General features: G+C 45.4%; 1 pseudogene; it reads right to left on the minus strand.

Moving 5' to 3' along the window:
- Nucleotides 1-6,227: 6,227 nt before the first annotated feature.
- Nucleotides 6,228-6,346, minus strand: LOC136662892 (5S ribosomal RNA; annotated as a pseudogene).
- Nucleotides 6,347-12,133: the final 5,787 nt, after the last annotated feature.

The raw sequence follows: 12,133 nt of genomic DNA on the forward strand, positions 1-12,133 counted from the left end.
AGTCTAAGCATACCATCAGTCACAGCCAACTAGACCTGGTCTCCTGGAAAAAAAGGCAGCTTATACTTTCAGAGGCAAAGAGACACAGAGGAGAGAGTAGGTGGATTGCTGAGCTTGCAAGTGGGAACGTGATGACTCAAGACAAATCCCAAAGAGTGGGTCTGTAGAGCTTAGCATACGTGAAGGACCTCCAAGATTCACCACCTACACTAAGGGGACCAGAAGCACAGGACTCTTACTGGGGAAGCATTCAGATATTCAGGCTACAATCCTGTCCAGGTTCCTGGGAGTAGGCCCCACTGAACACAACAGAACTTACTTCTGAGTAGACATGCCTAGGATTGTGCCCATTACACTGTGTAACACAAACATTGTTTATGCTGAATTTTTAATGTTTCTTGTACAATTCAAAGGTACTGATTCCAATGCTAATCTTGGATTTTTTTTTATATATCATCAAAACATTTTTTTCCGTTATGTTAGACTTTTGTGTTTTTATCTGTCCTGTTAGCTAATGCACTGTAACATACATCGTCTAATACAACTGCCTGGTGTAAATTGTGGCTTAACTATTGGTGCTATACCCAAAACAGCAGCAATGTTGATACTCTTGCTGCATGGGTAACAGCCTATCCTCCATACCTGTTTTACCCAGGCTTCGTGCACTGGAGAGGACACTCTGTTCCAGAACCACCATTCAGAGCGTGACACCATAGTCTTCCAAGACTGAAGGATGCCAACAAAAAAAACAAACGGTTTTTAAGTGCTGTTAGTCGCCTTGGGTGCCCTTCAGGGAGGAAGACGGATTACAAGTCCAATAAAGAATAATAAAGAATCTTCAAAAAATATTCAGATAAACACAAAATTGTTCAAATTTCGTTACCCAGTGTAATCATTTACCCTCCAGTCTTAAGTGATACAGTCCAGAAAAGGTGTTGCTAAGTGTGTGTGTGACTTTTGGTACCTCTTAGTTCTTCAAACCATATAATCTGTCTTCCGCTCCCAGGAATGCATGGTTTTCAAAAGCTCTCTGTCTTCTCTCCTATCCCTCCAACCCACTGGGCTTCTGCTTTTCTGCAATCCTTTTCCTGCCTCTTTCTAAAAATTGCTCCTTCCTGCCAACTCTTTCTAGCTCATTGCAAAGCTGTATTTAAGGCTCTCTGGACTCCGAGCGTTGCTCCCAGTTCTATTTCACAAACAGTTATTTCGCTAGCACAGTATTATTCATTTCAAATGAGAGAAAAAGAAAATTTTAATGAATTCTTACAAACATCAAGATTTTTAAAAAATAAATGGTCAGGCTGCAGCAGGACCTCATTAAAATACAAAGAATTAGCAGCTCTCAGGCCTTTCAATTATTAACAATGTACTTGTTCTCCAGAAAAGTACCCATGAAAATTTAAAACAGATGAAAATGGTTGTTCACGTAAAAACTGCTCAGTTAATCTGTGAGTAATGTTTTATTCAGAGGTGTTAAATGAACACTGCAAAGTTTGATATGTGATAATCCATCATTCATGTGGCATAACACACAAGGATCAATAGAATTCTGTGCCCAGAGGACAGGCACACTTGGTAGCTCAGGGGAGACCTGGGCAAAGGATACTCCATTTAATTCACTGGCCAGCCAGAATCAATAGCAGCAGATGGAGTTGATAAAGCAGGAACTGTCAGCAAACTGGAAGCGGCGTTTCCGACCATGTCTGAAGCTTCAGTGAGGCTCCTGTGCGGTCCTACAGGTGTGCAAGTCTCCGCGCCCGGGGCATTTGCCCCTTTCAATGAATGGCAGGTCCACTACTGCTAGACACTGATACATGTCTTTACAATATTGTTCTATATATAGAATCCTACTGACCCCGAATGCGCATATGGTTCTTTGGATTTTTGGAGAGGCAACCAACAGATGACAGGAGAATTCAAAGGACTTCTAATGTTTGCAAACGGGACCCCCACTCACACACGTGGAGGACCCCGAGGGATTACAATGATGCAGGTTTTATAGGGTCTTTTAGATAGGGGAGGGGGACAAGAGGACACAAAGAGAGAAAAAACATCCATTTGTTTACAGAGATATCCATTACAGGGGGTCTGGTACTCTAACTCATCCCTTTTACCCTAACCCTTTCATCCTCATTTGTTGATTGCCCTTATTTATGACTTTCTGTTCACCCTTGGAGGCCCATACCACAGCTAGCTTGTTCTCTGAGAGGGATAGCTTTTGGTCAGAGAAGAGCCTTGTGGGTGAACTGGGCATCTTGGGATATTTCCATATTGTGAGCTGGGCATATTGATATCACTTCTATCTCCAGATGTTTTCTTTCCATGGTGTAGTAATCTCTCTTAGCTGCACACCACAAGCCTCGAGCTTCTGCAGACAGACACAAATCACTCCAGAGGAAGAGGATCTTCCATTTGTTGTCGCACTTTGTCACTGACCTTCTCAGCATTCTGGTCCGCCCTCTCATCGCGGCACATAACATCAACTTCTCGCCCTCGCTAAGGCTCATGCCAGCTTATCAGTGTCTTCTGGTCTCCCTTCCAGGCATGAATCGGGCACCTCCTTATTCGTTTTCAGGCAGTTCAACCTCCGGACCACACCTCCTGCCAATAAGTAAATGGGATTTACTTCTGAGCAAACATGGATAGGATTGTGCTGCCAGTGCTCTTAACCTATTGGGAGAAGCATGACAACAGAGCTATGGCTGTTGTCAGGTGGATGAAGTTCCATCATCGCTGGACTACCAAGGAAATCCACAAGGAAAACTGGCAAGTGGACCCCTCCCTCTCTCCCTCCCTCCTTTAGCCCCTCCTTTCCTTATTTCTTCAATGACTGTATCTCCCAGAGCTTGATTATAGAAGGAGCTCTGCTAATATACACACACAGAGATCAGTGTTATCCCCCAAGAATACGGCTCAGGTGCCTGTTACCAGCATCCATAACAAACAGGGACATAATGGAGAAATGTCAGCTGCATAATGGAGAAACAGGGACATAATGGAGAAAAGAAGCAGCCAAAGAACATTGTCAACAGGGATGGGGGTAATTCTGTTTGTTTTTCCTCTGTTGACAATACCAGAGAGGTGTCAGGTTCCAGGAAGGATGTAGGCACAAGATTCCTTTCCTGTTTGCTGAGGCCCGGGGTCACTGTCTATGTCACATGGACATTTCCTAGTGATCTTCTGTTTACAGCCCACAAATTTTGGGCAGTCAAGGTCACTGAATGGATTGATGCAGTCTCTTGTAGATTCCTCTCTGGTAGAGTGTGGCCGGTTCCTGGTTGGGCAGCTGCCTCGGAACCCGTTACGGCTTGTGGTGAGGTTTTGGTTGAAACTTAGGACTCTTAACGCATAGATTCCAATTTTGATTTTGAGATCAAACCTAGCCAAATTGGCAGGTTAGAATATTTTTAATGCAGAGAGTGGTTGCAGCATGCTGGATGAGTCCAGCGGCATCGCTAGAAGGGATGCAAAGCATTAAGTTTTGCAGGGAGCCTCATCTTGACATGCAAGTCATGATGAGAGCAACTAAGATGATTACGGGGCTGGGGCACCTTCCTTATGAGGAAAGGCGTTTGGGCCTCTTCAGCCTAGAAAAGAGACGCTTGAGGGGGGACATGATTGAGACATACAAAATTATGCAGGGGATGGACAGAGTGGATAGGGAGATGCTCTTTACACTCTCACATAATATCAGAACCAGGGGACATCCACTAAAATTGAGTGTTGGGCGGGTTAGGACAGACAAAAGAAAATATTTCTTTACTCAGCGTGTGGTTGGTCTGTGGAACTCCTTGCCACAGGATGTGGTGCTGGCGTCTAGCCTAGACGCCTTTAAAAGGGGATTGGACAAGTTTCTGGAGGAAAAATCCATTACGGGGTACAAGCCATGATGTGTATGTGCAACCTCCTGATTTTAGAAATGGGCTATGTCAGAATGCCAGATGCAAGGGAGGGCACCAGGATGAGGTCTCTTGTTATGAGGTGTGCTCCTTGGGGCATTTGGTGGGCCGCTGTGAGATACAGGAAGCTGGACTAGATGGGCCTTTGGCCTGATCCAGTGGGGCTGTTCTTATGTTCTTAAACTACAATTTCCAGGAGGCCTTGCAGGTCTTCTTGTTGTCTGGTGTGCTCCCTGGGGCATTTGGTGGGCCGCTGTGAGATACAGGAAGCTGGACTAGATGGGCCTATGGCCTGATCCAGTGGGGCTGTTCTTATGTTCTTAAGTGGCCCCTCCCCTTCAGAATCAGGCGTATGCCTCACTTTTGCTCCAACCACCCGGAATGGCTCCGAAGGGGAGGGGCGGCTTGCACATCGCAATGAGTCTCTGTGTAAAACTTAGTGCTTTGTACCCCTCTCTAGCTATGCCACTGGTGAGTCTACGCTAAAAATTGGGACTTCCCTAGTTCAATCCTCAACTCTTCCACAAATTTTGAGGTAGCCTTAGGTAAGCCACTCCCTCTAAGCTCTCAGCCATCCCATGAACAATGATTTCTTGTGCACTGGTAGAACCAGCAGAATGCATTGGAGGTAGAACTGGCAGGCATGTTCCTATTCTTCCCTCCACCCATTTAACCAATGCACAGAAAGGATATCTCAAGGGATTGTTTCCTCCTGTGTACGAAACTAGGGATGATATCTTTGATTAAGCCAGCAAATCCATCTCTACCTACCAAATGCCTCTCAGGGGAGATGAACAATGCCTTGCCGTGAGTCAGATAGGATCCTTGCAAAGAGACACAAAGCACCAACCCAAGAACATCTCCTGAACTGCTGAAGTATTGATTTCAATTGACCTTGGATACTGGAGCATTGATCAGTTGTGCCACAGTTTTGGAAATGGCTGACTTGCCACTTGCGTCCATCCAGTCCTGACATGCCCAAAAGCAACATTTTAGCTCTCAGATTTGCTTTGAGATCAAAAGCATCCAAGGCGCGGCAGAGTCAGTGGATAAACGCCAAGTCGGGCCTCTCACTTTGCTGTCTCTTCATTGATTTTTGCCTACTTTTGTTGATGAAGCTGCATTCACAACTAGCGATAAATCCATTAGACAAACATGACACTCCATTATTCACTGTGCTGCCATCACCCAGGGGATGCAAGCTTGGAGGAAGGTAGGATGGAATCCTTAGATAGCCCAGGGAACCAGTTCCTTATCTAACAGCTTGTCTTTAAGCAGCAGCATTGTGCTGGTGGCACACATGTGATCATCAGATGTAATAAGGCACAGCAATACCAGATGCTTAAACTGATTCAATGATTATTCTTCCACCCCACCCCCCTGAATTCTAGGAATTGTATTGATCTGAGGAGTCCTCTTTGTATCTTCAGCTCCATGCATTCAGAAAACATGGAGAGCAAGCTGAGTCCTCTCTGCTGGTTCCACTCCCAACCTCAACTTGTTCAGCCGAAGGAGAGAACTAAGAACCCAATCCTATCCAATTCTCCAGTTCTGGTGCAGTTGTGCCAGTGGGGTGTGTCCTTGGTGGAGGGGCAATCACTGGGGCCTTCTTAAGGTATGGGAACACGTGTTCCCTTTCCATGGGGCTGCATTGTGGCTACACCAGAGTTGGAAAGTTGGATAGGATTGGCCCCTAACTCCATTCACTGACGTTGAAAGGATGAATATATGCACAGGGTTTGTACCTGCAAACAGAATATTGATTGCATCTGGGTTCCCACTGTGCATGACTAGTACCACTGAAAGTTAGTCCTTGCTGAATGTATGGAGTTCAGCGGTCATGGATGCAGAGAGAGATCAGGGAACTGAGTCAATGGGTGTGATGCTGCTCCCTCCATGCATTCATTCATTATGATACTAGGGTATCTGCATCCTGAACAATTGTGTCCTGGTCAAATGCATCCTAGTCTTTGGTGCCCCTAGAAATTTGCATCTTCCCCCCCCCCCCATGTCTCGGTCGTTTGTATCCCACTATAACTGGGAAACAAACAAACTATAACTGGGCAGCAAACTTCATGTTATATATCCTAAGCTTCTTATCCCAGTCCTATCCCTAACCCTCTGTTTGCATTTAAAAACTAAAAAAAAGTGCATTTAATATAAATATACATTTATTAGGATACAAATGTCCGGGACAAAAAAAGAACAGACACCAATATCCAAATACATGGACGCAGTATTGACAGGGACACACTTGTCCAGGAGGCAATGGTCCTGGCATTGGTTGGTGATGGTTGGCAACCTTCAGTCTCGAAAGACTATGGTATAAGCCTACAGCACCTGGTATTCCCAGGCGGTCTCCCATCCAAGTACTAACCAGGCCTGACCCTGCTTAGCTTCCGAGATCAGACGAGATCGGGCATGTGCAGGGTAACAGTTGTCCTGGCATTACTCAATATATTATTATTATTATTATTATTATTATTATTATTATTATTATTAACAGTATTTATATACCGCTTTTCAACGAAAAGTTCACAAAGCGGTTTACAGAGATGCAGCTGAAGATGAGAACATTCTATGTTGTTGAGAACAGGGATCCCTTGATATATTTGACCAAACTACTGATTTTTTTTGGGGGGGGGGTGGTGGTCTCACATTTAAACTGGCCTAAAAAGGCAACTCATACGTGGAATTTGGGAATCCCTCCGTACCCACTTAAGAAATATCACTAGTTTGAACAAAACTCTTTTGGTTTCCTTGAATTCCTCAGCAGTTTAGCCCCAGGAGAAACTCCCAATTCTTTTCCAAAGTCGAGAAAAAGCTCCATAATAATGTATTTATTCATTCATTGATTTAGATAATGTATGATCGGCTCCTCTACATTAACATTTACTCAAAACGACTTCCAAATCTTGCGTTATGAAATAATAGCAAATAAAACAACATTAAAAGTGGCTAACGGTTGCTTGGCAGTTTCTCGATCTAATCTAATGCTGATTCAGCAGTGAGAAGTATTTGAAGGCGCATAGATGTTAATGTGCATTCATGCCCCGGCTCTCAGAAGACCCAGCTGCTCTGTCATGTTTTTCTGCTGTTCTACTGAAGCCAATAGCCGCTCTGTGAGAAGGTGTTGCTCCTTCTGGAAGAAGGAATAAGAGTTCCCTGGTGGAGGTTTTGCAAACTGACTATGTCTGTGGTTGGCTCATTACAATCTCTGCGCATGAACTGGAGGTTGTCCATGACTTTGTGTACCTTGGCTCAATGATCTCCGACACTCTTTCTCTTGATACCGAGCTAAACAAACTCATCGGTAAAGCAGCTACCACATTTTCCAGACTCACAAAGAAAGTCTGGTCCAACAAGAAGCTGACGGAACATACCAAGATCCAGGTCTACAGAGCTTGCGTCCTGAGTACACTTCTGTACTGCAGTGAGTCATGGACTCTTCGCTCACAACAGGAGAGGAAACTGAACGCTTTCCACATGCGCTGCCTCTGACGCATCCTCGGCATCACCTGGCAGGACAAAGTTCCAAACAACACAGTCCTGGAATGTGCTGGAATCCCTAGCATGTATGCACTGCTGAAACAGAGACGCCTCGTTGGCTCGGTCATGTTGTGAGAATGGACGATGGCCGGATCCCAAAGGGTCTCCTCTATGGAGAACTCGTGCAAGGAAAGCGCCCTACAGGTAGACCACAGCTGCAATACAAGGACATCTGCAAGAGGGATCTGAAGGCCTTGGGAGTGGACCTCAACAGGTGGGAAACCCTGGCCTCTGAGCGGCCCGCTTGGAGGCAGGCTGTGCAGCATGGCCTTTCCCAGTTTGAAGAGACACTTGGCCAACAGTCTGAGGCTAAGAGGCAAAGAAGGAAGGCCCATAGCCAGGGAGACAGACCAGGGACAGACTGCACTTGCTCCCGGTGTGGAAGGGATTGTCACTCCCGGATTGGCCTTTTCAGCCACACTAGACGCTGTTCCAGAACCACCTTTCAGAGCGCGATACCAGAGTCTTTTGAGACTGAAGGTTGCCAACATAGATGGCTCCTTGGCCGTGCTACAATATGGGTGATTGGGAATGTTGCTGATCTGCTGTCTCCTATGCAAGCAGCTAGAGATGCCACCTTGGACTCAGTCTACCCACCTATCTGTACCCATTTCTAGCTTCATGGCTGCTGCACCAACCTTTTGTGTGTTTTGCACCAATGCACACCCCCTCCTTGCCCCAACCCAGTACATAAACCGTTAAGGCAAAGCTCTTCCTACAGACCAATTTCTGAATCCCTTAAGCACTTCCAACTTTGCACATTCACATGCCATCCCCTCATTCCTGCCAACCAGTCTGTCTAATAAAGAGATCATCCTTGCCACCTCTCTGCCCACCTCTTGTTTGCTGCCAGTCCAACTAATCTGATCTAATCTAATTTAATCTAACTGGCCATATGTAGCTATCGATACAGGCGCCCACTTGAGAATCATAAACAGGATCATTTTCTGACCTGGAAAGATGTTGATGAGAACTAGGTTAGCTAATGGGATGTGCCTTTGCCAAGTAATAGTCTATGCAGAGGTTTTTCAAGGTTGAAAACTCTTTTGGCTGGGGATGCGGCATCATTTTTTGCCATGGCTTTAATTCTCTAGCTTCCTTCTCCCTCTCCCCGCCACATATTTTGGCTGCACTGTCTAAGTGCTCTGATGAACTAGTTGCTGTATTCTGTCTTATTTCACACAGGACTCCAAGTTTTGTATCCTGTTTGCTGAAATCTTTGTCTCATTCTGTGTCGGGGTCTGTAAAGCCTCTTTATTTCCAGAGAAGCTTTTCTTTCCCCTGGGCATGGATATCTGTGAATATAATTCTGATGGGGGATTTGCCAACCCCACCAGGAGAGGGAAACTGAAGCTGGGGTATGTGACCAATTTGCAGTATTAGGTGACCTGGCTGTGAAATCTCCAAGTGGGGTATTTTCTGGGGGTGGCAGCTTTGGTGTGTTAATCAGAGTTTGTAAACCCCCTCTTGATCTTGGTGTGTGCTGGAACCAGCTGTGAGGACCTCCTCTTCCATCTCCTCTGTTTCTGGATCTAGGCGCAGTCTGCTTCTGGGGTCTGCATTGCAAAGTTCAGTTAACTCCTTGAAACCATCCACACTGCCAAGCGACCCTAGTTGTAAAGAATGGTCTTTCATTCCACTACGTTCCACTCACACAAGGATCAAGGATGTAATGGACATCCTTGATTTCAGAGCACCACTGCTTTGCAGAATGAATACAAGGCTAGTTTCTTATTTCAGGCTGCCACACAACAGAAGGTTCTATCTGTGAAGTTTTGAGCTGACAAACCTTATTGATAAAATGGTTCCAGTAAGTCCCCCTACTGTTGCAACACTCACTCCCTTTATTGCTTCCCAAGGCTTTGTGTTCTTTATAAAGTTGATTTCCTCTAGTATTATATACAATAGAAAAGGTTGAATGGGCTAAGGAGTTGCTGAGTCATTTCAGTTCCCCTTCATCCATCCCGCTTGTCTGCAGGGCATCTCTCAGTCCTCCATGAAATGGCAATGTCTGGGTTGTAAATGATTTTCTCCCACCTTTGGGGACTTTAAGAGGAGAGCTGCAGAATGTGGATTGGAGCTGGAGGGAAAAACTGCAGGAAAGAAGAGCACTGAGCGGAAATGAATATTTTTTTTTTTGCCTCTGTGAGATGCATCTTCTCCCTTTTTGATGATTTTTTTGCAGCAACTGTTACCCTGCACATGCCCAATCTTGTCTGATCTTGGAAACTAAGCAGGGTCAGGCCTGGTTAGTACTTGGATGGGAGGCCGCCAGGGAATATTGGGTGCTGTAGGCTTATACCATAGTCTTTTGAGACTGAAGGTTGCCAACCACTATTTGCAGCACTTGCAAAAGGACATGAAACTATTCCCAAGAGGATGAACATTAGGGAGAAGAGGGACCCCACGGCTGAGGCAATCAAGCCAATGCTCTTTTGCCCCAGTCCAGCTGCACATAGTTGAGACAAAATGTGGAAAGGGGGGTGGTCATCCCTCCATACTGCACTATGCCCAATGGGATGTGCATTCAATGTACATCCCCATTCCTCTGCTGCCCCCAACTAGTCATGAGTACTATAAACAACCATAGCCTTGCCATACAGCATTATTGGGCAATGAGAACATCAGCCCAGTGTGGTAAGACGGGATATTTCAGTTGCCAGAGAAGTATATAGTTTCATAGTTTCTTCCATATTCACAGGGAGAGTGGGTCATGTCAGAATTGCTTTTTGCAGGGCACAGACCACACAGGCAAAGCCTACATATATATTGCTTGTGCAAAGTGCCAACAGGCTCATCATAAAGAATGAGGCGCCTTAGTCACTGCACCATCAGGGCAGCTTATAAATGAAGAAAATATATCTCTGCTGCCTACAGCACTCCCATGACAATGGCTAGGAGGTGTACTGCACTTGTCAACCCAGGGCCCAATCCTATCCAACTTTCCAGCACTGGTGCTGCTGCAATGTAGCCCAGAGGTAAGGGAACAAATGTTCCCTTACCTTGAGGAGGCCTCTGTGACTGCCACCCCACTAAAGAATGCAGCACACACCCCATTGGCACCACTGCACTGGCCCTGGAAAATTGGATCAAATTGGGTCCCCAGTTGGCTCCAGGGAACAGGGCAGCTAATAGGGACTCTGCTTGCCCTATATAACTGCTGCCTTGAACTCTGTCCCCCAAACTGAGCAACTCATCATCAGCACAGCTGTGCTACAGACTTCTGGAGTCTGCTCCCTTTTGCTTTCTTTCGGAACCCAGTCTCTTCATTCTAGTACTGGGCTACGTCAACTACACCTGATCTCTTTTACTGCCACCTCTACAACTTGACCTTTGTCTGTTCTTGCCTTTACTCCTCATCTCTGAGCTCTTTGACTTTGACCATCATTACCTCAACAAATCCCTCCACACCTGACCACCTGCCTGCCTGACTCCACAAAGACCAGACTCCTTGTACACTCATAGCTTTAGTGCACAAGGTACAATCAAGGCATGGAAGGCAGAGGTAGACAATGCCGCTTGTCTCTCTCTCTGCACAGAATGTACATAGATGCCGGTCTCTGGACAAGGTTTGTGTGTGTGGGTGTTTCAGTGGCACTCAAATGTTAAGTGCCAACTGAGAAATGAACTGAAAGGAAACAAGATGAGCCAGAGTGGGGGAGATTTATTAATATTTTTGGTTCTCCTGTAAACATTGCTTTGTCTCAAAATGAGCCAACATCCAGCATACAGCTAATCAACATCTTAAAATAATTTGCACCAATATGTAAATACGACTGCATCTGCAAAAGAGAATCAAGCAGACTGAATTGAAATTAATCAGAACCAGCTCTTAAAGTAATATGTTATTCAATAACCACGGCCATCACAAAAGAGTGGCATAATACCAAAAAGAAAATACGCTTGCTAGTTCTAAAGGAAAAAGGTTACAAGCATTCCCATTTATAGCAGGCAAAATGAGTGCTTTTCCAGTGGCCACCATGATTGAATCTGACCATGCCACGTGCAACTGGATCCCAGTTTTTGCACATTTCAGAGCCGCCTTGAATTAGGCTCCCTGGCACTCGACTGTGCCATGCTTGTCAAATCTGGAGTGTGGTTTGAGAGTAATCATTAGAGCTCTAGATTTAGACATCTGGTGATGGAAACTAAAATGGCAAGCTGCTTTCTGTTGAACTGAATCCAGCCATCATTTGTTACTATAGAAGTGTTCCTGTTCCAATCCAATTCAAAGCTGATATTTGACTTCATCTGGTCTGACTGATGCAATTGTTCTGATGTTTACTGAGAAGGATTTTGAACTTTTACCTATCCAGTTTTGTTAAATCCAGTGCAGACTTAATCTGCCAGGAGCTATCTAGCCGGAGAAGGGCTTGCCATCCTGGATCAGATCATAAACCATAAGCTAGTGTTCCCTTCTTGGGCATTAATACGAGATGAAATTTGCTAGGAAGCACATCATAGAGATTTTGCAGAATACTTGGGTCTTATCCTAACCAACTTTCCAGCACTGGCATAGCTGTGCCAATGGGACGTGTGCTTCATCCTGCAGTTGGGTGGCACTCACGGAGGCCTCCTCAACGTAAGGGAATGTTTGTTCCCTTGCCTCAGAGCTGCATTGCCCTTATGTCAGTGCTGGAACCTGGGTTAGGATTGCACCCTTAATCATATACTTCTTCTGATAG

The sequence above is a fragment of the Tiliqua scincoides genome, chromosome 11, assembly GCF_035046505.1.
Source record: "Tiliqua scincoides isolate rTilSci1 chromosome 11, rTilSci1.hap2, whole genome shotgun sequence".
Classification (NCBI taxonomy): Eukaryota; Metazoa; Chordata; class Lepidosauria; order Squamata; family Scincidae; genus Tiliqua; species Tiliqua scincoides.